The sequence below is a fragment of the Scyliorhinus torazame genome, chromosome 13, assembly GCF_047496885.1.
Source record: "Scyliorhinus torazame isolate Kashiwa2021f chromosome 13, sScyTor2.1, whole genome shotgun sequence".
NCBI classification, from domain to species: Eukaryota; Metazoa; Chordata; class Chondrichthyes; order Carcharhiniformes; family Scyliorhinidae; genus Scyliorhinus; species Scyliorhinus torazame.
This window is the reverse complement of record NC_092719.1, coordinates 139,841,507-139,864,048: the sequence shown is the minus strand read 5'-3', so window position 1 is coordinate 139,864,048 and position 22,542 is coordinate 139,841,507. Positions and strand designations below refer to the sequence as shown.

The 22,542-nt window shown below is 47.9% G+C and overlaps 1 protein-coding gene across 26 annotated transcripts in view; it reads right to left on the bottom strand.

The window, feature by feature from the left end:
* The window catches only part of LOC140388298 (contactin-4-like), a 3,617,424-nt gene that overhangs the window by 2,056,952 nt on the left and 1,537,930 nt on the right, over nt 1–22,542 (bottom strand). The window contains exon 1 of one of the 26 annotated variants that reach the window (XM_072472214.1): nt 6,276–6,497. The exons of 24 other annotated variants lie outside the window; for them this stretch is intronic. The gene's annotated coding sequence lies outside the window, so the exon portion shown is untranslated. Of the gene's footprint in view, nt 1–5,610; nt 5,686–6,275; nt 6,498–22,542 lie in introns of those variants that run through there. One more of the 26 variants, XM_072472217.1, reaches the window with a different exon arrangement.

Below are 22,542 nucleotides of genomic sequence, written 5' to 3'. Positions count from 1 at the left end.
GGACGCCGGTCCGACGCCCTCCCGCGATTCTCTGAAGCGGCGGGAACGGCCCGGTCAAGTTTTGCGGGCCGGAGAATCGCCGGAGACACCGAAAATGGCGATTCTCCGGCACCCCCGCTATTCTGAGGCCCGGATGGGCCGAGCGGCCAGGCCAAAACGGCGGGTTCCCCCCAGCGCCGTCCACACCTGGTCGCTACAGTCGTGGGCGGTGCCTGAACATTGGGGGGGGCGGCCTGTGGGGGGGCGAGGGGGGATCCTGCACCGGGGGGTACCTTAAATGTGGAGTGGCCCGCGATCGGTGCCCACCGATCGTCGGGCCATCCTCTCTGAAGGAGGACCTCCTTCCTTCCGCGGCCCCGCAAGATCCGTCCGCCATCTTATTGCGGGACGGACTTAGAGCGGACGGCAACCGCGCATGCGTGGATGACGTCCGTTATGCGGCGCCGGCCGCGTCATCTATGCAGCGCCGCTTTTATGCGGGCGACAAGGCCTGGCGCGGGTAGATGACGCAGCCCCGATACTGGCCCATTGTCAGGGCCTGAATCGGTCAGGACCGGGGCCGTTCCGCGCCGTCGTGAACGCCGTCGAGGTTCACGACGGCGCGGCCACTTCGGCGCGGGCGTGGAGAATCCCGCCCAGGGTTCTCACTTTCAATTACTATTCAATGACTCGAATAAGGTGCTGACATTCTCCCCACACCAAATCCCATGGTGGATAGCCCATTCGCATTTGTTCTCAGTGCTCCGTGATGAATAAGATCCGAGCTACATGAGAAAAATTATCATACTTTCCTTTAATAGGGAAGCAAAGGGAAAAGGAAAGGATAAACAAATCTAACAAGAACATAAATAATTAAAGCTATGTAAACTTCTTGTCATGCTTGAAATCCATGATAGCTCGAAATTAACAATTCCGGCACTCAATTCAGTCAGTGACACAATGGATGTTTTTTGCTAAGGGGTGGGGTGGGAGATAGAGTGGAGATATAACTCCCATGAGACCCACGGGAAGATCCGACTGATTGTCCCATGGGGTTTTTGGAGTACGAGCTCCGCCTCTGAGGGGCAGAGGCCCAATAGCAAGCTCATTAATTGCCCGAGATAAAAGCAGGCCCAAATATGAGCTGGCTGGGACTTGGACTGCTGCTTGGTTGCTATATTTCCTAGCTGTGAGTAGGAAATAAACTACTGTTGACTCATCTTTTCATCATTTACTACAATATTGGTGATGAGGGAAAAAACGGAACTAGAGACGGCACTGCTAGCCACTCAGACTATGGCTGCTTCTCAACACAAATGAGCAGTGGGAAAAGAGGGCAGGGGAAATGTGGGCAGATGAAAGAAAGAAGAAAAAGAGAAGGTGAAAGAGGGGAGGGGAAAGTCGGTGGGGGAAACAGGGTGGTGGAAAGAGGGTGGGGGAAAAAGGTCAAGGGGAAGGGGTGGGGAAAATGGGGCGGGCAGGAAGAAAATGGGTGGAAGAGAAGGGGATGAAGAGAGTGGGGATGAAGAGAATGGAGGAAGAGGGAGGATAAGAGAGTAAGGTAAGAGAGTAAAAAAGAGAGTGGGGAGAAGAGAATCCCGCCCCAGAGTAGGAGAAAAAGATCAGAGTGGGGGTGGGAAGAAATTGGGGTAGGGGGGACGAGATTGGAGTGGGGAGTGAAAGAGATTGTAACAGGGGGGTTAAAGAGATTGGAGAGGGAGGTGATCGGGGTCGGAGTGGGGGCTGAAAGAGATCGGAGTGGGGATGAGAGAAATCAAAGTGGGGGGAGGGATTAGAGTGGAGGAAGAGAAAGTGTTCAGAGTGGAGGGGAAGAGAATTGGGGGGGGGGGAGGAGAAGAGATTACAGTTGGGGGAAATGACCACTGTGAGGTAAAGAAACTAGAGTGGGAGAAGGAGAAGGAGACTGAAGGTACAGAAGATATGGTGGGTCATAGGTGCATTGCAATCATAAACACAGCCGGCTTAAAATATTTAATTGACCAGTCTGCCTCCTGTCACACCTCAATTTAAACACAGAAATTTGAGAATTGTAATTGGGTTTGTGATTTTTATTTACATGATTCAAATACCCCTTTTTTTAATTGTTGAAATTCCCTCCTCAGAGTCTAAACCAGGAGGTAATAATTAGAATGAGTAATAAAATGTTTAATCTTGAACACGGTGTGAAATTAACAAAGAAAAAGAAAGATGGGATGATGATGGAAAGAAAGATAAAAATGAGGCAAAGAAAAGTAAAGACAATTTCAACTCCCACCATGTTTAGAAACGGAAGGTAAATGAATGTATGCTTGTGAAAAGGTTTACCTACACTTGAGTACGCCAGCATTAATATTTTCTGGTGCTTTCAGTGGGCAACTTGTGGACAAGTAATGCAACTTCATGCCCTTGATGTGTTTTACAGGCTCACAGAATTTTGAGCACAGAAGGAGGTTATTTGGCTCATTGTGTCTGTGCCAGCTCTCTGAAGCGTCCTTTAACAAGGAACAGACCACCACCTTTAGCCTCACACATTCTTATTTTCCAAATAACTCAATTCCTTCTTGAATGTCTCGACTGAACCTGCCTCCACCACACTCTCAGGTAGTGTGCTTCAGATTCTAATCACTTGCTGCATTACATTATTTTCCTAACATTGCTATTATTTCTTTTGTTAATTACCTAAAATCTTTGTCCTTTGGTTCTCGATCTTTCCTCCAATGGCAACAGTTTCTCCTATCTTCATTGTTTTAATGCAATGTCTCTTGAGGGAACACCAATGCAGTCAAGTTTATAAAGCAGCAAGAGCAAGTTATCTCTGACATCAATTTCCTGAAATGCATGAGGCAGAATATTCCGCTCTGGACGAGAAGTTGGAGCAGAATTGAGGCTGATTTGCAATTGGGGTTGGATGGTTGGATACGAGGATACGCTAACTTTTGCCTCTCTCCCTCCTTCTGTCATACTCCCGACTGTAGAGGTCTACCATGCAGATTTAGTGGCACTTGCGAACACTAAAACTCAGTAGAAATTTGAGTTAACACTTCTTAGGTGCAAATAAGAATCGTTTTATTTGTCTCTATTGATTACAATTGAGAATCATTTAAATCTTATTCTCTAATAAGTCCAGCTAGCAAAAGGACTCAAAGAGAAGCAATTTTGTAGACAATTCAACTTTCAAATAATACAGAAATGATTTTCTTGCTTACGCCAAAACAGCTTGCATTTACTTCAAGAGTTAGAGTTAGAAAGTGAAAGTATGAAAGATAGAGACAGCGAATAGATTAGATCAAAGAATAAAGAATGATCCGGATAAAAATGGCCAGACGAACTATCACGGCTATACCAAATCATATCAGACTTTAGCCATCTAGCTATACCCCGATGTAATTCTAATTGGTTTGGGTTAACATCAAATAAGTTTGATTTGATGTTTTAGCTGTCTGTCATTTAACATGCAACATTAACTTAAATGTATTCTTGTATGAGCTATGGAATGCGATTCCTGCCATCGGGAAGCTGGCTTTTGACCTCATGCTCAATTAAATTCCCTTACTCATCTTGCTTCATTGCTACTGGGAAAGCACAAGATTCCACCCAATGGGCGAGATCAAACCAAAATAGAACAGAGTCCTTTCTGGGCAGGAATAGCGAGGTCATTCCCGGCGCTACATCGTTTCCGTACCCCAGCGGGGAACGTCCCCCAAGGCCGCACTTAGCTTAATTTCCTGCAGCGGAGCTCCTCAGTGCAGGAAGAAATCAGGAAGCCGTTGGTAAATGGTTCCCTAATCTCTCAAACCCCCGATGCAACCCTTAGATTCCCCCTAACGCACCTGTTGGGTGGTCCTCGGGGGCCTCCCCGTGCTCACCTCATACGGGTAGGGCACACCCGGGCCCGATCCTCAGCGTGGGCACAATGCGAGATTGGTATCCTAGCCCAGAGGCTGACTACCTGGGGGTCTCTGATCACCTTGGAGATCCTCCCGTTTGTGGAGACCAATATAGAACAGCACCTGGCTGGGATCTCCCTGGCGAGGCCAATAGATGCTGGGTGGCCAATTGATCTGGCATTAGCAGGCTAAGTGGGTGCTTAAATTCAGTTAGCCGTGTAAGACTGGGCATCGCCCATTGTGTTAAATCTGCTTAGAATTTGCGAGGCGTAACGGCCATCAGGAATCCTGTGGGCGGCCTCTCCCAAGACCGACCGACCATGCCCTGCCCTGATTGTGGTGGGACGCGGCCGGTAATAACCTTTATTACTGTCACAGGTAGGCTTACATTAACATTGCAATGAAGTTACTGTGAAAATCCCCTGGTCACCTGCTCGGGTACACTGAAGGAGATTTCAGAATGTCCAATTCACCTAACAAGCACGTCTATCGGGACTTGTGGGAGGAAACTGGAGCACCAGGAGGAAACCCACGCAGACATGGGGAGAACGTGCGGACTCCGCACAGTGACCCAAGCCGGGAATTGAACCGGGTCCCTGGCGCTGTGAAGCAACAATGCTAACCACTGTGCTACTGTACCCTATATGTTTAGCCAACAGACATTGCTCTCCGATTTTATGCCTTAATAATGGCGAGTGCCAACAGTCTTACTATTATTCTTACTTTAAAATCTGAGCTAATGTTATCACATCATTGCGTTCATTAACATGTTCACCATAAAAGCTTGTTACAATGTATTACCGGACATTACTATGCCAACACCATGCCTTTATGATTTCCAGTTGTTTGTCCTATTTTCGTTTTGAGTGCCAATAAAACAACGCATCAATTTTATATTAAAAAAAAACCTTTGGTACTATCTACAAGTTTCCCATGTTTACAATTTGCAAACAAATGTTGTAAAGTTACACGTCAATAGATAATTATCTGCAAACCCTAAATAGATTAACACATATACTCTATATATACATATATATAAAATTTTAAAAATACACACGCACAATACTCTTTGAGAAAAAGCAAGTAAAACAGAGCACCAGAAATATCTATCCATATATTAAATTGAGAAATCGCATATTTATGATGCAAGGGTTAGAGAACAGTAATATATTGCTCGTGTAGTAAATTATTGGGCAATTAAATATGTTCAAAACAACAACTGACCAACACCACAAGGTCAGCAATGAGCAGCAAATTACTTCACTAAGCATTTGTATTAAAAACCGGATTTCTAATCTATTCTGATTTGGCACACTGTCAAATATCATAATTTATCTCAGCTTGAAAGAATTATCCTCGATAAACTTAAAGTAAGATACCCATATCTCATTTGGAGTTTTGGGTTATATTTTGAAAGAGCTGGTGGAAGTCTGTTGGCCTCCTCATGTTACGTGTTTGGATTCACGCAAGAAAATTCAAAGTCTATCATCAGAGTTTGAAAAGAATATATATTTTGCGTGGTGGTTAAATGGTGCTTCTGTTCTTCAGTGAATTTAACATCTGAAGAGGAAGGTTTGCTATAAATCTGCACTCTCACAGTAATAACAACGCTTTCACTGGGATTTCAAATGAAAGAAAACAACTTGGCTATTTGTAAATGCGTACTGAAATACTTAATTTTAACAAAAGTAATCCGTGAGACGATGGGATCTCGTTAAAATAAGTATTCTTGATAAATACATACCTTTTGTTAGTATACATAGCATCTCTCAGATTGCACGTTGCATGAATGTTTCCTTTCTGAGATCCATTACCGAGCCAGTTTAATTACAACAGCCTTGGAAGGAAAGGCTCTGAATATTCATTTACAATTTGAGGAGATCCATACCCTTTGTAAGACTATCCCACTGAAGATGTCTTAATTTTAGGATGTTGCGAGATGCTTAACAGCACCACACAGGCAACTCCTGAAATAAAGACCAGTCCTAAATACCTTTACCCACTTGCCTGGATCTGTTCCTGCCTGTGAGAATTATGACTGCTAAAAATAAAGAGTACTTTCTCTTCATCCTTTTGTCTTCAAATCCACATGATTTGTCAATAAAATAATCTGTCATTGAAGACTTAGGAAGTAGAAATCCGAAGCAAATCAAATGCTATTCAGATAGCAATAACACATGGAGCATTATTTCATGGATACAGCAAATAGAAAGCATTTACAGTAACTAAGGCTTGTATTTGCAGGTACTGTTGAGTTAACATAAACACATACATCATTTCTTAAACACAGACACCACACACTTAACTGATTTCCATCAGTCGCAAGCTGCACCTTTAAGCATCTCAGCAGAACAGCACATCCAGTTTATACAACGCTGAATCCATATCAAAATATGTCTCTGTACTTACCGAACTAAATGGGAAAGAGCATCAGTTTCCTTTCCACTTTTCTGTTACAGCAAATAGAGGTTCAGTCTCACAGCAAGTCACTGCCTCAACTACACTGATCAACCAGGCATAACAGGCCCTTATGGATTGTCTATGCAGCTGGGATATAATGGAACCATTTTCTCAGCTGGGACCAGCCACTTAACTGCTATACACTGTGCGCTGTGTGTCTGTTCACTGGCACTAATCAGGAAGTACAGTGCTTCTCAACCGCATTTCCCGAAGCACCTACACAATTAGCACATGAATCACATGGACCCGCAGCAAGGTCTTCGGCTGTTCTTAACTGGATTCCCTAACAGAGATCAGGATTAGAAAATCCAAATAGCTGCGTGTAGTTTCACATTGTCAGAAGCATTATGTTAAAGCACAAGCCTGCTTTATTTTGACATGAACATCAATCTCTCTGCCAGTAACATGTTAACCCACATGTTCATGTACAAATGTTTCAGCAGTTATTCCATTAATTTAATTTAACTATTTCCTATCCAGTTTAATAAATTACACCAAAACCACCAGAAAACAAACAATTTGATGTAAAGAGCATTTACATCTTACATAATATTTTACTTTGTAATAAAATTGCTTAATACCAGTTTTGTCAAAGATACTTGAATGTAGGCAGTCGTGTCTGAACACAATTTAAAACGTGAAAATGTAAAAAAGCTGTTTTACATCTGTGGGCTTTTAAATGTTTATTCCGGTATGAGAATACATAACAGATTCTTTGACCCACGTAATGGTGACATTTTTACAACTCACCACACTTGTGTCACAGAAAGCATTATTGATGTGAATATGCACTTAATTAAATGTCACTAAACTTTCAAAACGTTGAAGATGTTATTTGCCACAGTGCATTAAATTGGTTTGCACTGTAGAGTCCTGTTTTAAACCAGCATGGTTATTGGCACACGCGACAGTGTAATTTATTTTACTATGCTGGCAGTTTGATTACTCTGTTTTTTCCTGCAATATAACAATTTCCTGCTAGGGCAAAGATGATGTTGATAAAGTGCACTCATCTCATTTTGTGATAACTAATGTACTAGCATGTCGGAGGAAGAGGATTTTGAAAGCAAACACTGACAGTGCCTTTTACCAATAGGTTATGTGTCAATGTTAATAAAAGCAGTTCCCTCTGCAAAATCTCTAAGCTATTACTGCTATTCTGTGCATAGTAATTTTTCTCTTCTTATAAAGAAAACATGGCTTGTAATTACATTTCTGCAATTGTCAATGGCCCACAACCTGATTCGCAGAATCTTTTTTACAATTGCTGATGAGGTTCATCAATCTAAATTCTAAGCAATGATCTCCCCTGGTGCGTGAGTTACTTCGGCTGCTGCACTTCTTTAAACCTTCAGAAAGATTGTCAGATCAAGACACTTATTGTATTTCAACAAGTGATGATGCAGTTTTACTCAACTTCAAACAATACACAAATTATTCCAGCAGTGGTTAGCATACACCACAGGCCACTACTGGAACAGCAACTGAGGCCATCATCCACATTCCTTGCAACAATAAAGCCCCACACTCAATAGCTGTAATAGGTTGCCAGCACCGTGTATAGTTTAAGAATCTTTCTTATTCTGAGACTGCGGATACATTAGAAAAGAAAAAAGCATTTTTCTAAGTAATACACTGACACACCGCTTTCCTGTTCCTTTCAACACTTAGTTTACGCGGGGGTAATGCAACATGCAACACTGCCTTTATTTTTTAAGGTCAGGCAGTAATTCTGATTCATGCAGATTAAATACATAACTGTTGAAAAAGTTGCAGGTGGGGATTTTATTGGGTGAGTTTGTTTGGGAAATACTTTCAATGAGATTTAGTAAACTGGCACATTGAAGGATGTGATCCAATTAGGAATGTTCTCAGCTGGGGTGCGGTGCAGTTATTAAGATTGAAGGAACAAGGGATATTCATCCCATTGTTATAAAAAAACCTTAACTTATATGAACACTGCAGGTTCGGAATTTTGCCAGGAAGAAGATACAGAGCTTCCCGGTGGAGCCGGCCTCCACATTGCTGGAGGAGGTGCTGACGACAGGGGGCGGTTTACGGGGCTATTTTGGAAGAGGAGAAGGCACCACTAGAAGGGATCAAAGCAAAGAGGGAGGAAGAGCTGAGAAAGGGTATGGAGGAGGGACTCTGGTGTGAGGTGTTCCGTAGAGTGAGCGCCTCCACCTCGTGCGCGAGGTTGGAGCTGATACAGCTGAAGGTGGTATATAGAGCACACCTCACAAGGGCGAGGATGAGCCGGCTCTTTTTTTTTTTAGAACATAGAACATACAGAGCAGAAGGAGGCCATGCAGCCCATCGAGTCTGAACCGACCCACTTAAGCCCTCACTTTGAGGGGGTGTAGAAGATGTGTGTGAACATTGGGGGGGTGGGGGGGGGGATGCAAATCATATTCATATGTTTTGGTCCTGTGCAAAGCTGGAGGATTACTGGAAGGAGAATTTTAGGGTAATCTATAAAGTGGTGCATGTGAAACTGGACCCAGGCCCTCGGGAGGCCATATTCGGGGTGTCGGACCAGCCGGGGTTGGAAATGGGTGTGGAGGCAGATGTTGTAGCCTTCGCCTCGTTGACCGCCCGATGGCGGATCCTGATGGGTTGGAGGGCAGCCTCTCCACCCTGTGCCCTGGCGTGGCGGGTGGACCTGCTGGAATTCTTGAGTCTTGAGAAGGTTAAGTTTGAACTGAGGGGAGGGATGGAGAGGTTCTACAATTCATGGGCGTTATTCATTATGCACTTTCAAGAATTGGATAACATCGAACATTAGTTGGGGGGGGGGGGGGCTGGGAGGGTTGGGGGGAGGTGGACTGTATGTGCTAAAGCTGACTATGGGTGATTCCTGATTCCTTTTTGTTATTTGTTTATGTTAACATGCAGGTAGTTGTTTGGGGGTTGGTGGGAGGATGGGATTGTTGTTGTCAATATGGGGATTGACATTATATTCATTACTGCTTATTGTAATTTGTTGGTGGGTGCAAATCTGGGGGGAAATCTGAAAAAGGAGAATAAAAATCTTTTTTTCAAAACTCATCTGAACACACATTTACACACACACACGCACACTTCCATATCACATGAACAAATAAATCACATTCAATGACATAACTGGTGTGATCCTCCATTCTGCCGCTTAATGAGTTTTGCGTTGTTCTGCAAAAATGTGTAACTTTTTTTTCACGTGCATTGAAGCCGAGGGTTATTTTAATGACCACAGAAGAAAACAGTTCTTGTTCCTTCAGTCTCTATGTGACTTTATTTTTCATGACTTGCAAAGTCCCCTGTGTTATCCTGTACAGATTTTGAAAAATCTTTTCGTAACTTCAAAACAGTAAACACTGTAGGATTCAAGGGATGCGGTTCTGCAGCATCTCACACAACACTCCATCACATTGATATACTGGGGAGCGTCAGATTGGAGCAATTGCATCATGGCACACATGATCATATTTAAATCTAATAAACTGCTCTTTGTTATAATTAAAAGCCGAGAAAAAAAGTTCATACTGAGTCATGAGATGGAATCTTCTGCTGAGCAACCAGTAGAGAAGCCCCCCAAAAAGTCAAAGCAATTTCCCTTTGTCAGGTGAATTTACCTGACAATTTTGTATGGAACACTCAAAAGTGTTTTTCTCAATCATTAATTCATTTGTTTTGTGATTTCCTCGAGTGAGTTACAGCAATAATTGTTAACCGAAGATGTCTTTTCATAACTGACCTTTTCAAATCAGCTCACAGAAACCTACCAGACAGAGTTCCCTTGTTTCAAATCTGAGCCCTCTACTGGCTAAATCTGGCTTTTTTTCTATACATGTGCACATTGATCTCATTTTTAATCGAAGTACAGCATGCAGCCAGAATTCACAAATTGCCGATAACATTTTGGATTTCTAAATTAAAATGATAATTTTTCATGCTCACTTTGAGTCATAATTTCAAAATGCATCGGTGGAAATGATTGGAATTCTGAATAGCAAGAACCAAGAAGGGATGTGTAAACTCAGTTGAGCAAACGTAATAAAATCAATTCACTCTATATTTCTACAAAGGCAGAGGTTAAAAATGACAAAATGCCAGTATTTTCAAGCAACGTGTGTTGTGTAGGTTTAAGCAGCCTCAATGCTGTGTATCAAATATATTATTATATCTCCTTATACCGGGTTGCTTCTTAAAGTGCACACTATTAACTAGTACTGATTCAGTTAGAGTTCTGCTTTGGGTGAAATCAACAGTTCAGGCACACATTGCGCTCACAATAGTGGTACATTTGAGAGCTAATGGTCAAAACATTTCCATATTAGTGAACATAATATCTGTCATGGGTCAATACAATCCGGCAATTTAGAAAGCCGGTTTTAAAAGAATACATATTCCTTGATATGTTTAAGAGTTTTAATTTGGTGCAGTGTAAATTAAAACAGTTGAATTTGGGTTGAGTACAAAAAAAATTCCTCAGTATCTCGTCCACAAGCTGGGAATGACGTGATTTTAAATAACTGAACATGACAAAACCAACTATACAAAACCATACTAGTTACATTGGTGTGCTGTCGTCATTTTCTTTGTGAAGTAGTAAAATGACTCTCAAAAAATGTTACAATATGCCTATTATTGTCCTTGCACTTAAAATAAGCAGCTTGGAATTAGAGACACCTCGGAGACACAATTTGCAGAAATGTATAATGATGATAAATTTAATCCAAGGCTTGGCCAGTTTTGTTGGTGGGGCAAGCTTCAAATGCAATATTTTCAACATAGTGCAAAATACAGTGGAGACTCTACTCGTGCTGAAAGTTAACAGCACCGGTTTGACCCCATAAAAACGAGCACAGCCTTGCAAAGAGACCAGGCACTGTCTTTGAATATTTGCAATCACTTTCGTTTTAAAGCAGATCTCAAGAGATTTTGCTCACCAGGACCCAGATGAAAAGGATGGCTCAGAAGCCTGATACGCAGAGGTTTAAGAGGGATGCACATCTCCAGTAAAATAATCTGTAAGAAATATTAAGGTATTTCACGGAAACAGAACAAATGTTCTTTTAAGGTTTTTGATGCCGACTGAGCAGATAAATAATTAAACCTCCACTAACAATGGAAGGAATGGGAGAAGGGTGCTCTTTATTTTCACGATGCATCTGTTTAAGGGGGGTGTATGTGTGCAGGTGCATGAATATAACCATGTCTGTTTTCTTATTTATTGGGGGGGCGATTCTTCAATATTGGGCCCAAGAGTTCACGGCGTCGTGAACGGCGTCGCGTTTCACGATGGCGCGAACTGGGCCAGGTTACGTACAATTCTGTCCCCCACAGGGGGTCAGCACGGCACTGGAGTGGTTCACGCCGCTCCAGCCTCCTTTTGCGGCGCCAAGTGGAGTTTGACTCAAGATGGAGTCGGTGTTCAGGGGCCGGCCGCGCCACAAAGTAGGCCCGGGGGGGGATAGGCCGGCCCACCGATCGGTGGGCCCCGATCGCGGGCCAGACCCCATCGGAGGCCCCTCCCGGGAAAGGAGCCCCCCTCCCAACCCCCACAGGCCACCCCACGACCGTTCCCGCAGAGTTCCCACCGGCAGCGACCAGGGGTGAACGGCGCCGGCGGGATTCTGTCGTATCGGCACGGCCGCTCGGGCCATCCGGGCCGGAGAATTGGCCGGTGCCGCGCCAAATGTGCCGGCGCAAATGCGCTGATTCTCCGCACCTCGGAGAATCACGCGCCGGCGTCGTGGCGTGGTTGCGGCGATTCTCCAGCCCAAGGCGGGGCTCGGAGAATCGCCCCCTAAATACCTTTGCAGCGTGAACCAAATTGGATAGAAAATATAGATTTTATAGAAAATATATTGTTGACACCAGAAGCCGAATCTTTCTCGAGGCGCGGGAAACTCGACCTGTGCACTTTCATGGCTGAGAAACAGCGTAACCAACTCACGTGTGACTTCACACACCATTTTTGTCTTTATGCCCAGGAGTCCTGTTTGCAGTGCCATCTGCGAGCCATTAACCCAGTGTCGGTGCGCAAACAAGTTAGAAGCCCAACTTGGTTCTCTAATACGGCATTATAGTCCTCAAGTGTATAAAAGCCCCCCCAACACTCACCTCTGATGCCAGCCCATAGCTCCTCAGATAATCCATACCAGAGGTCTATGATCTGTCTCGACAGTGAATGTCGGCAGGCCATAGACATAATCATGAAATTTGAGGATGCCGGTGAGAAGACCCAAGCACTCCTTCTCAATCTGAGCATATCTGGTTTCAGTGGCCGTCATCGCCCTTGATGCGTAGGCTACTGGTGCCCAGGATGATGTGTCATCTCGCAACACCGCACCGATGCCATCCTGACTCGCATCTGTGGATATCTTTGTCTCCCGGTCCGGGTCGAAGAATGCCAGGACTGGTGCAGTGGTGAGCTTGGCTTTCAGCCACTCTGTCTGGTGTGCCGCCTTCCACTCAAAGGCAGTTGACTTTTTCACCAGGTTGCGTAGGGCCATGGTGTGTGTGGCCATGTTTGGAATGAACTTGCCCAGAAAATTGACCATACCCAAGAAGCGCAGCACCGCCTTTTTGTCCTCAGGGACCTTCATCGCCTCGATGGCCTTGATTTTGGCTCTGTCCGGGCGCACACCATGCTGTGAGATCTGGTCGCCTAGGAACTTGAGTGTCGATGTGCCAAAACAACATTTGGACCTGTTTAACTTTAGGCCGTTGGAATGTACACGGCGGAGTACCTTCTGGAGACGGGACGCATGTTCTTCAGAGGTCGTGGACCATATGATGATGTCGTCCATGTACACACAAAGCCCTTCAATGCCTTCCATCATCTGCTCCATGATCATATGGAATATCTCCGATGCCGAGATGATGCCAAATGGCATGCGATTGTAGCAGTATCTGCCAAAAGACGTGTTGAAGGTGCAGAGCCTTCTGCTGGGTTCTTCCAGCTGGATTTGCCAAAATCCCTGTGATGCATCCAATTTGGTGAAGAAGCGCGTGCGTGCCATCTCACTCGTGAGTTCCTCCCACTTCGGGATGGGGTAGTGTTCCCGCATGATATTCTTATTGAGATCCTTGGGATCAATGCAGATGCGCAGGTCCCCCGAAGGCTTCTTTCCGCACACCATCGAGCTGACCCAGTCAGTCGGTTCGGTGACCTTGGATATGATGCGTCTTTGCTGAAGATCCTTGAGCTGTACCTTCAGGTGCTCTCTCAGTGGAGCAGGGACACGTCGTGGTGCATGGACCACTGGCTTGGCATCAGGTCATAGCAGACTCTTTTATCGATATGACAGCGTGCCCATCCGTTGAACATATCTAGATACTGGGCGAGGATGTCGTCAATGCCGGCCTCAAGATCCACATGGGAGGATGTTGTGGTGTAAACCCTTTGAATGAGATTCAGCTGCTTGCAGGCGTGCGCACCTAGTAGGGATGCCCTGTCCGGCTTAACAATTTCAAAGCGTAAGCGTGCTTGTGTGTGTCGGTTGGATACGTGCAGATGGCAGGATCCCAGTGCCGTGATGGCATTCCGTTGTAATCCAGGAACTTGCAGGCAGCTGGAAGGACCGTGGGGGGCTTCTTAATGCGTCTGAGGTCTGCCTGTGAGAGGAGGTTGGCAGAGGCACCTGTGACCAGCTTGAACTGGATGGGGCAGTGGTTGACCTTCATCACTGCTCGCCATTCGTCCTCAGAATCCACAGCTAGGATTGATTAGACTTGCGATGAGTCTGGTGTGGCATATTCACACGTTGTAATAATGCCCATACGGTAGGCGTTGTCCAGGCATTCATCATCTGGATCCATTGCACTGCCGGGATCAGAATTCTATACGCGTTGTTGCACACTCCGGATGCGCCATCATCGGAATTGGGAGCGCTGGCTCCTGACTGGTGGTGCAGATCTGCACAGGGCTGAATCGTGGCCTGGCTTCCTGCAGTTTAAACAGCGTCTGCCTCTTGCAGGGCAGTGTTTCTTTAAATGGCCGGTGTCACAGTTCGAACATGTCATGACGTCGGCGTCCTGACACTCCGTGCGTCGTTGCACATGCGCAGTGCGGTTCTCAGGCGTCTGCACCTGCGCGGTGCGGGTTTCAGCCGCTTCGTTATCCCGTTTGCATCGCGCATGCATCGGGCCCAGGGAAGAGCGTGCAAAATGGCCGCTTTTGTCAATGTTGGGGCGCTGCATCCGGGAGATGGCCTGCACACTCTCCGCCTCATGGGAGGCTAGTTTATCATTTTCTGCTGTTTTGTACTGGGAATAGTGATTTTCAGCATCCTCATGCACTGTGCATGTTTCAATCGCGACTGGCAGGGTCATATGCTTGACCTTCAGCAACTGCTCTCTCAGAGGATCAGAGTGAACTCCAAAAACGATTTGGTCTCTGATCATGGAGTCAGTGATATCACCGAAGTTGCAGGATTGTGCTAGCAGTTTAAGGTTAGTTAAATATGAGTTGAAGGATTCGTCTTTACCTTGCAATCGTTGCTGGAATATGTAGCGCTCGAAGATTTTGTTGGTGTCCACCTCACAGTGGCTGTCAAACTTGTTCAGGATGGTCTGAAACGTTATCTTGTCCTGGTCTTCAGCGAAGTGAAAGGAGTTGAATATTTCCAAGGTGTGATCACCCGCTGTGGTGAGGAAAAGAGCTATCTTCCGTGCATCAGACGCACCATTGAGGTCTGATGCTTTGACATAAAGCTGAAATTTCTGCTTGAATGTCCGCCAGTTGGCACAGAGATTGCCGAAGGTCCTGAGCTGGTGAGGAGCTTGAATCTGTTCCATTGTGCTGGTATAAATTTTCTGGTCGTCACGGATCTTGCTGAGTTGAACTAACTAGATTGAACAGACTCCTGATATCATGTTGTGTTATGTAATTTGGAATAACACAAGTTGCCACTTGATGCAGTTTTGAGTAAAAGATGCTCCAGACTTTGAAGTGAGTTCAATGTGTTTTATTGAACTATTAGCACAGTTCTCAATGAGTTTGACTCTCTGCTAATCTAAATATAGTAACTCAGTCTAACTGAACCAGCCTTGCTCTAAGCCATGTGCTGGGGTGTGATGCTGAGGACACACCCTGTCTCACTCTGTAGATGTTGGTCTGTGGAAAGAGATGGGGTGTGAGTGCCTCATCCCTTTTATAGTGAGATACCACCCCTGAGTGTCCTGACTGCTCATTGGTCGTGTCCTATTCTATGTGTTCATTAGCTGCATGTTTGCATATCATGACACACACCTGGCATTCCTGACCCACAAACAGGCTAGAGGAAAATGGTTCAGGGTTGGGAATGAAGAGCAAAATAAGATATCCCCCAAAAGAGTTAACCATACACCCAAACCAGGACCCTGACAAAGTTTTAGGCCTGGGATTTTTATTCAGAAAAAAACCCTTCAAATGTATAGCTCTACTTGTATCTGCTACATGATTATATGAAGAGTGGTTGCTTTGGATGCAGACAATAAACAATAAAAGAAACACAGTAACCATTTCAACATCCTGGGAGTTACCATTGCCCAGAAACTGACATGACACCATTTAAATATTATGGTTACAACAGCAGGTCAGAGTCAAGAAAGCATAGAATGTACACTGCAGTAAGAGGCCATTCAGCCCATTGAGTCTGCACAGGCGCCTGGAAAGAACACCCTACTTAAGCCCACACCTCCACCCTATCCCCGTAACCCATAAACCCACCGAACCTTTTTGGACACAAAGGGCAATTCAGCCTGGCCAATCCACTAACCTGCAAACCTTTGGACTATGGGAGGAAACCGGAACACCCGGAGGAAACCCACGCAGACATGGGAAGAACGTGCAGACTCTGCATTGACAGTGACCTAAGCCGGGAATCTGCAGCTAAGTGCAGCCTCAAACGGAGAATTCGAGGGCTTTTTACAATGCCAAAATTGGCGCCGGACCCTCACCGATTCCGGGACCGGTGAGAGGTAGCAGCGGCACCGGGTGAACCTCCCGGCTCCTGCACCGAAAACGGCCAGAGAACGGCCGGGTCCCTGGCCGCGCATGTTTACGACGATGACCTGCAGCGGTTGCGCTATACAACATGGTGCCATTCCCGACCCCGCAGACCCCCCCACCTGGCTACCCCCCACTAGCCCTCCCAGCCCTCGCAGACCCCTCCCCTCCTCCCCGGCCAGTGGCACAGAGGCCAGCTGAGTGTGGCGGTGCTGGCCGCAGTCCGCAGCCGCCACGCCGGGTTCCCGACCGCTCAGACACACCTCACCCACTTGCTCAGGAAGCCGGCCCTTCAGACGCGGAGCATCACGGGAGGGCCTGCCGATGGCACGCCAATGCCTTTACAACGACGTGGGGTGCATGAAGCGGCTATGCCACTTCCGAGGGGGCGGAGCATAGCTGACCAGCGTCAAACCGGTGCCGACCCCGATTTGGGCGTCGGAGTGGATTTTCTGCCCCATTGCCAATTACAATATCAGCATCGGGCAACAGAGAATCCCATCGAAGGTTCTCCTGCCAATTCTCTCTCGGTTGTAAAGTGGGATGTAATTCAGTGTTCCACACCATGCATAAATGTATGCATGGCATGGAATATCAGGGATTCCCAGGGAATCCCGCTATTGGGTCCCATGGCCGACCACCCTCTTCACATTGCAAATCGGCAACGACTTCCCCACCCCCAATGCACAACAACGCTCCAACCTCGAATTGCCTGGGGGTAGGGGGGCACCCAGGCAATTCGAGGTTGGAGCGTTGTTGTGCATTGGGGGTGGGGAGGTCATGGCCACCCCCTACCCCCTGAGGGTATGAGGGTGACCCAACCCCCCCCCAAGGGATCCCTGTAATAGGGGGACCCCCCTCAAGGCGCAAGTTACATTCGCATCACAGAAGTGCTAGACAATGATCATCTCCTACAAGAGAGGATCTAACCATCGCCCCTTGACATTCAATGGCATTACCATCACTGAAACCTCCAAAATTAACATCCTGGGGGTTACCATTGATTAGAAACTGAACTGGACTAGCCACATTAATACTGTGGCTACCAGGGCAGGTCAAAGGCTAGGACTCCTATGGTGACTAACTCATCCCCTGACCCCACACAGCTTGTCCACCATCTACAAATCACAAGTCAGGAGTATAATGGAATACTCTCCACTTACCTGGATGAGTGCAGCTCCAACAACACTCAAGAAGCTTGACACCATTCAGGACAAAGCAGCCCGCTTGATTGCTCCTCCTTCCACAAACATTCAAACCCTCCACCACCAACGAACAGTGCCAGCCTTTTCTACCATCTACAATTTGTACTGCAGTAACTAACCAAGGTTCCTTAGACAGCACCTTCCAAACCCAAGACCGCTACCATCTAGAAGGACAAGGGCAGCAGATACCTGGGAATCCCACCACCTGGAGGTTCCCCTCTAAGTCACTCACGAGCCTGACTTGAATGATGTCACCAGGAGTCACTGTAATAGGGAGCCCCCTCACAGGGACTCATGTAATAGGGAGACCACCCCCATAGGAACACTTGTAATCAGGGGACCCGCCCACAGGTACTCCTGCAATAGGGGACCATCCAGTAACCCCTGTAATAGGGGGACCTACCCATAAACCCCTGTAATAAGGAGATGCCCCATAGGGACCCCTGTAATAGGGCAGGGACCTCAAAGGATCCCCTGCCTATAGGAATTCCCTCCACAGATCTCCCTACACACAGACCGCCCCCCCTCCCCCCAAGAGAAGGGACCCTTGTCTGGAAGCTAAAGTGCAGTCTATTCATCGCTTTTGAATGGTAGTCTGTGATTGACAGCTTCTACAAATCATCTGCAGCTTTGATCCATCCATACACTTTCATAGTTCGCCTAAATGGTGAAACCCCAATCTTTGAAAATGGTACCCACATCAAGGAGAGGTAAGTGAATCACACACTTGAGTGATTGGAATGCACTTAGTGCTTGGAATGCACTAACATCTCTTTGATGTGGTCAATGTTTACAAACATTGGGGTTTCACCACTTAGGCCACTGAACCGTGAAGGGATATGAATGGATAAAAGCTTCAGATGGTTTGTAGAAGCTGTCAATCACAGACCACTACTCGAAGACTATGAATGGCTTGCAGCTAATGGATATAAGTAAATCAGCTGCTCTCCGTTGGTGGAATGGGACACGTGGAGCTGCAAGGTAAGTATTACAAATATCATGCTTCCCATTGCCCATGTCTGGAGTACTCACTAGGTCCAGACATGGGTCGCTTTTCTTGATGGGGGAAGAGGGGTCTTGGAGGGTCTGTGTGAAGGGAGGCATCTGTGGAGTGGGTTCCTTTAGGATTGCATCCCTGTGGGGCAATTCCCTATTACCGGGGTCCCTGGGGGTCCCCCTAATACAGGGCCCCTGTGGAGGGTCTCCCTATTACAGGGGTCCCCCTAATACAGGGGTCGCTGTGGGATTCCCCTATTTGAGGGGTCCCTGTGCGATCACCCTATTAGAGGGGTCCCTGTGGGGGGTCACCCTATTACAGGGGTCCATGGGGGAGGGTTCCCTATTACAGGGGTCCCTGTCCCCTATTATAGGGTTCCTTGCAGGGGCTCCTCCTATTACAGGGAACCATGTGGGGGTCTCCCTATTACAGGGGTCCCTTTGTGTGGGTCTCCCTATTTCAAAAGTCCCTGCAGGGGTCCCCCTATAAGAGAGGTCCCTCTGGGCATCGGGGGGGCCTGTATTATAGGGGTCCCTATGCCATGTCCGCCTATTAGAGGTGCCCCTGTGGGTGGTACCGCTATCACAGGGGTCCCTTTTTGAGGGTTCCCCTGTGACGGGGGTCCCTGTTGGGGGTGAAAGGTGGGTCTGTTAGAGGAGGTGTAGGCAGGAGCACCACGTTTGGATCAGTGCTCAATTTACCTCTGACGCCCAATACTCTGTCCCATTGGGTAATGCATTCTGGGTGTCCCAGGCTGGAGAATCCTGCCCAGAGTATTTTACAAAATATAGAAAATTTGCATTTATATGGTGCCTTCAATACAGTAAAATGCCCCAGGGTGCTTCATGGGGGAATTTGTAAAGAAATATGATACTGAGACAATCAGGAAATATCAGGATGGATTACCACGAACATGGTCAAAGAAATAGGTTCCATGGAATATCTTAAAAGAAGAAAGAGAGGTCGAGAGACACAAAAGGTTTTGGGAAGGAATACCAGAATTAGGAGCCCAGACAGGTGAAGGCCTGGTCAGCAATGGTGAAGTGATTCAGTTTGTGGATACTCGAGTCATAGAGTTTTACAGCACAGCAAAAGGCTCTTTGGCCTCTCATGTCAGAAATTTATTAGCCATTTACTGGGTGTGGTAGTATGCATTAGGGGTCATGTGGGACTGTGAAGCCGTGATGCTATTGGCTGACAGATCCCGGGTCCTGGTTGGCTGTTGATCCCTAGCTCCGCCCTGAAGGCGGAGTATAAGAACCTGGGCTTCTCCCCGCAGCTCCAGTCTGTTGCTGAACTGCTGGGAACAAGTCACGCTTAATAAAGCCTCATCGACTTCATCTCTATTCGTCTCTCTCGTAAGTCATTGTGCGCTACAATTTATTAAGGACTATGGAGCTCAGGATCACCCCGGAATGCCTGCGGATCAGCCCCCATGCAGTGAACGCAGCAGCAGTTTTTAAGCACTGGCAGACTTGTTTCGAAGGCTACCTCCGAACGGCCCCCGGCCGGATCACAGAAGACCAGAAACTACAGGTCCTGCACTCAAGGGTAAGCCCGGAAATTTACCCTCTTATAGAAGACGCAGAGGATTTCCCGACGGCGCTCGCAGCACTAAAGAGCATCTACGTTCGTCCAGTGAACCAGGTCTACGCACGCTACCAACTCGCAACGAGACGGCAAAGTCCCGGAGAGTCGCTAGAAGAGTTCTACGCCGCGCTGCTAATTTTGGGACGGGGCTGCGGCTGCCTGCCGGTAAACGCGACGGAACACATGGACATGTTAATTCGCGATGCGTTTGTGGCAGGTATGAACTCTCCCCAAATCCGCCAAAGACTTTTAGAAAAAGAGTCGCTAGGACTCTCAGAGGCACGGGCCATTGCAGCTTCCCTAGATGGAGCCTCGCAAAACGCCCGCGCCTACGGCCCCGACCGCGCGGCAGCCCCTTGGGCTCCGTGGACCCCCGTTGCAACAAACCCCCTTCCCCCCCCTCCCTCACAGGCTTGCGCGGTTAAGACGCCAGACCATCCCGGGGAGGTCCGCTGCTATTTCTGCGGGCAGGCGAAACACCCCCGGCAGCGCTGCCCGGCCCGCGCAGCAACTTGCAAGAGCTGCGGGAAAAAGGGCCATTTCGCGGCTGTGTGCCGGTCCCGGGGGGTCGCCGCTGTCCCCGGAGAAGAAAGGGTCCAGCGCATCCCAAACGCTCCCCAACCCCCCCCCCCCCCAACGCCCCATGTGCGACTCACGTGCGCCGCCATTTTGGGTCCCGGCCACCACGAGGGGAGGATGGGCGCCGCCACCTTGTGACCCCCCAGCCATGTGCGATGCATGGGGGTGGCCATTTTGTCCACCCCCGACCATGTGCGATCCGTGGGGGTGGCCATTTTGTCAACCCCCGGCCGCGTGCGATTCATGGGTGCCGCCATCTTGACAACAATGGACCTCAGCATCGACGGCTCCACCGGGTCCGAAGAAGATGCTGAGACACTACGACCACATCTGGCCTCGGTGACGCTGGATCAAGCACGGCCCCGGACGCTCCAAACGACGACAACAACGGTGCTGATCAACGGACATGAGGCACCATGCCTGATCCACTCCGGGAGCACCGAAAGCTTCATCCACCCCGACACGGTAAGACGCTGTTTTTTGACCATCCGTCCCAGTACGCAAAAGATTTCCCTAGCTGCAGGATCCCACTCCATAGAGATCAAAGGGTTCTGCATAGTGACCCTAACGGTGCAAGGAAGAGAGTTTAAAAACTACAGGCTCTACGTCCTTCCCCAACTCTGCGCGCCCACATTACTGGGATTAGATTTCCAGTGCAACCTGCAGAGCCTAACGTTTCAATTCGGCGGCCCAATACCCCCACTCACTATCTGCGGCCTCGCAACCCTCAAAGTTGAACCGCCATCCTTGTTTGCAAACCTCACCCCGGATTGCAAACCCGTTCCACCCCCGGCTGCGTAACATTGGAGGCATTACCTGGCCGGCAGGAGATTCACTCTCCTCACTGACCAACGGTCGGTAGCTTTCATGTTCGATAATGCACAGCGGGCAAAATTAAAAATGACAAGATCTTAAGGTGGAGGATCGAGCTCTCCACCTTCAACTACGAGATCTTGTACCGTCCCGGAAAGCTGAACGAGCCGTCCGATGCCCTATCCCGCGGCACATGTGCCAACGCACAAATAGACCGTCTCCAAACCCTCCACGAGGACCTCTGCCACCCGGGGGTCACCCGGTTCTACCATTTTATAAAGTCCCGCAACCTCCCCTACTCCGTGGAGGAGGTCCGTACTGTCACCAGGAACTGCCACATCTGCGCTGAGTGCAAACCGCATTTTTTCAGGCCAGATAGAGCGCACCTGATCAAGGCTTCCCGCCCCTTTGAACGTCTCAGTCTGGATTTCAAAGGGCCCCTCCCCTCCACCGATCGAAACACATACTTCCTGAACGTGGTGGACGAGTACTCCTGTTTCCCTTTCGCCATCCCCTGCCCCGACATGACAGCGGCCACAGTTATTAAAGCCCTTCGCACTATATTCACACTGTTCGGTTGCCCCGCATATATCCATAGCGACAGGGGGTCCTCCTTCATGAGTGACGAGCTGCGCCAGTTCCTGCTCAGCAAGGGCATAGCCTCGAGCAGGACGACCCCCGGGGGAACGGGCAAGTAGAGAGGGAGAACGGCACGGTCTGGAAGACCGTCCTACTGGCCCTACGGTCCAGGGATCTCCCAGTTTCACAGTGGCAGGAGGTCCTCCCGGACGCTCTCCACTCCATCCGGTCGCTGCTGTGTACCACCACTAACCAAACGCCTCATGAGCGCCTCCTTGTCTTCCCCAGGAAGTCCTCCTCCGGAACGTCGCTGCCGACCTGGCTGACGGCCCCAGGACCCATCTTGCTCCGGAAACATGTGCGGGTGCACAAGTCGGACCCGTTGGTCGAGAGGGTTCATCTCTTCCACGCGAACCCGCAGTACGCCTACCCCGACGGCCGACAGGACACACTCTCCCTGCAAGACCTGGCGCCCGC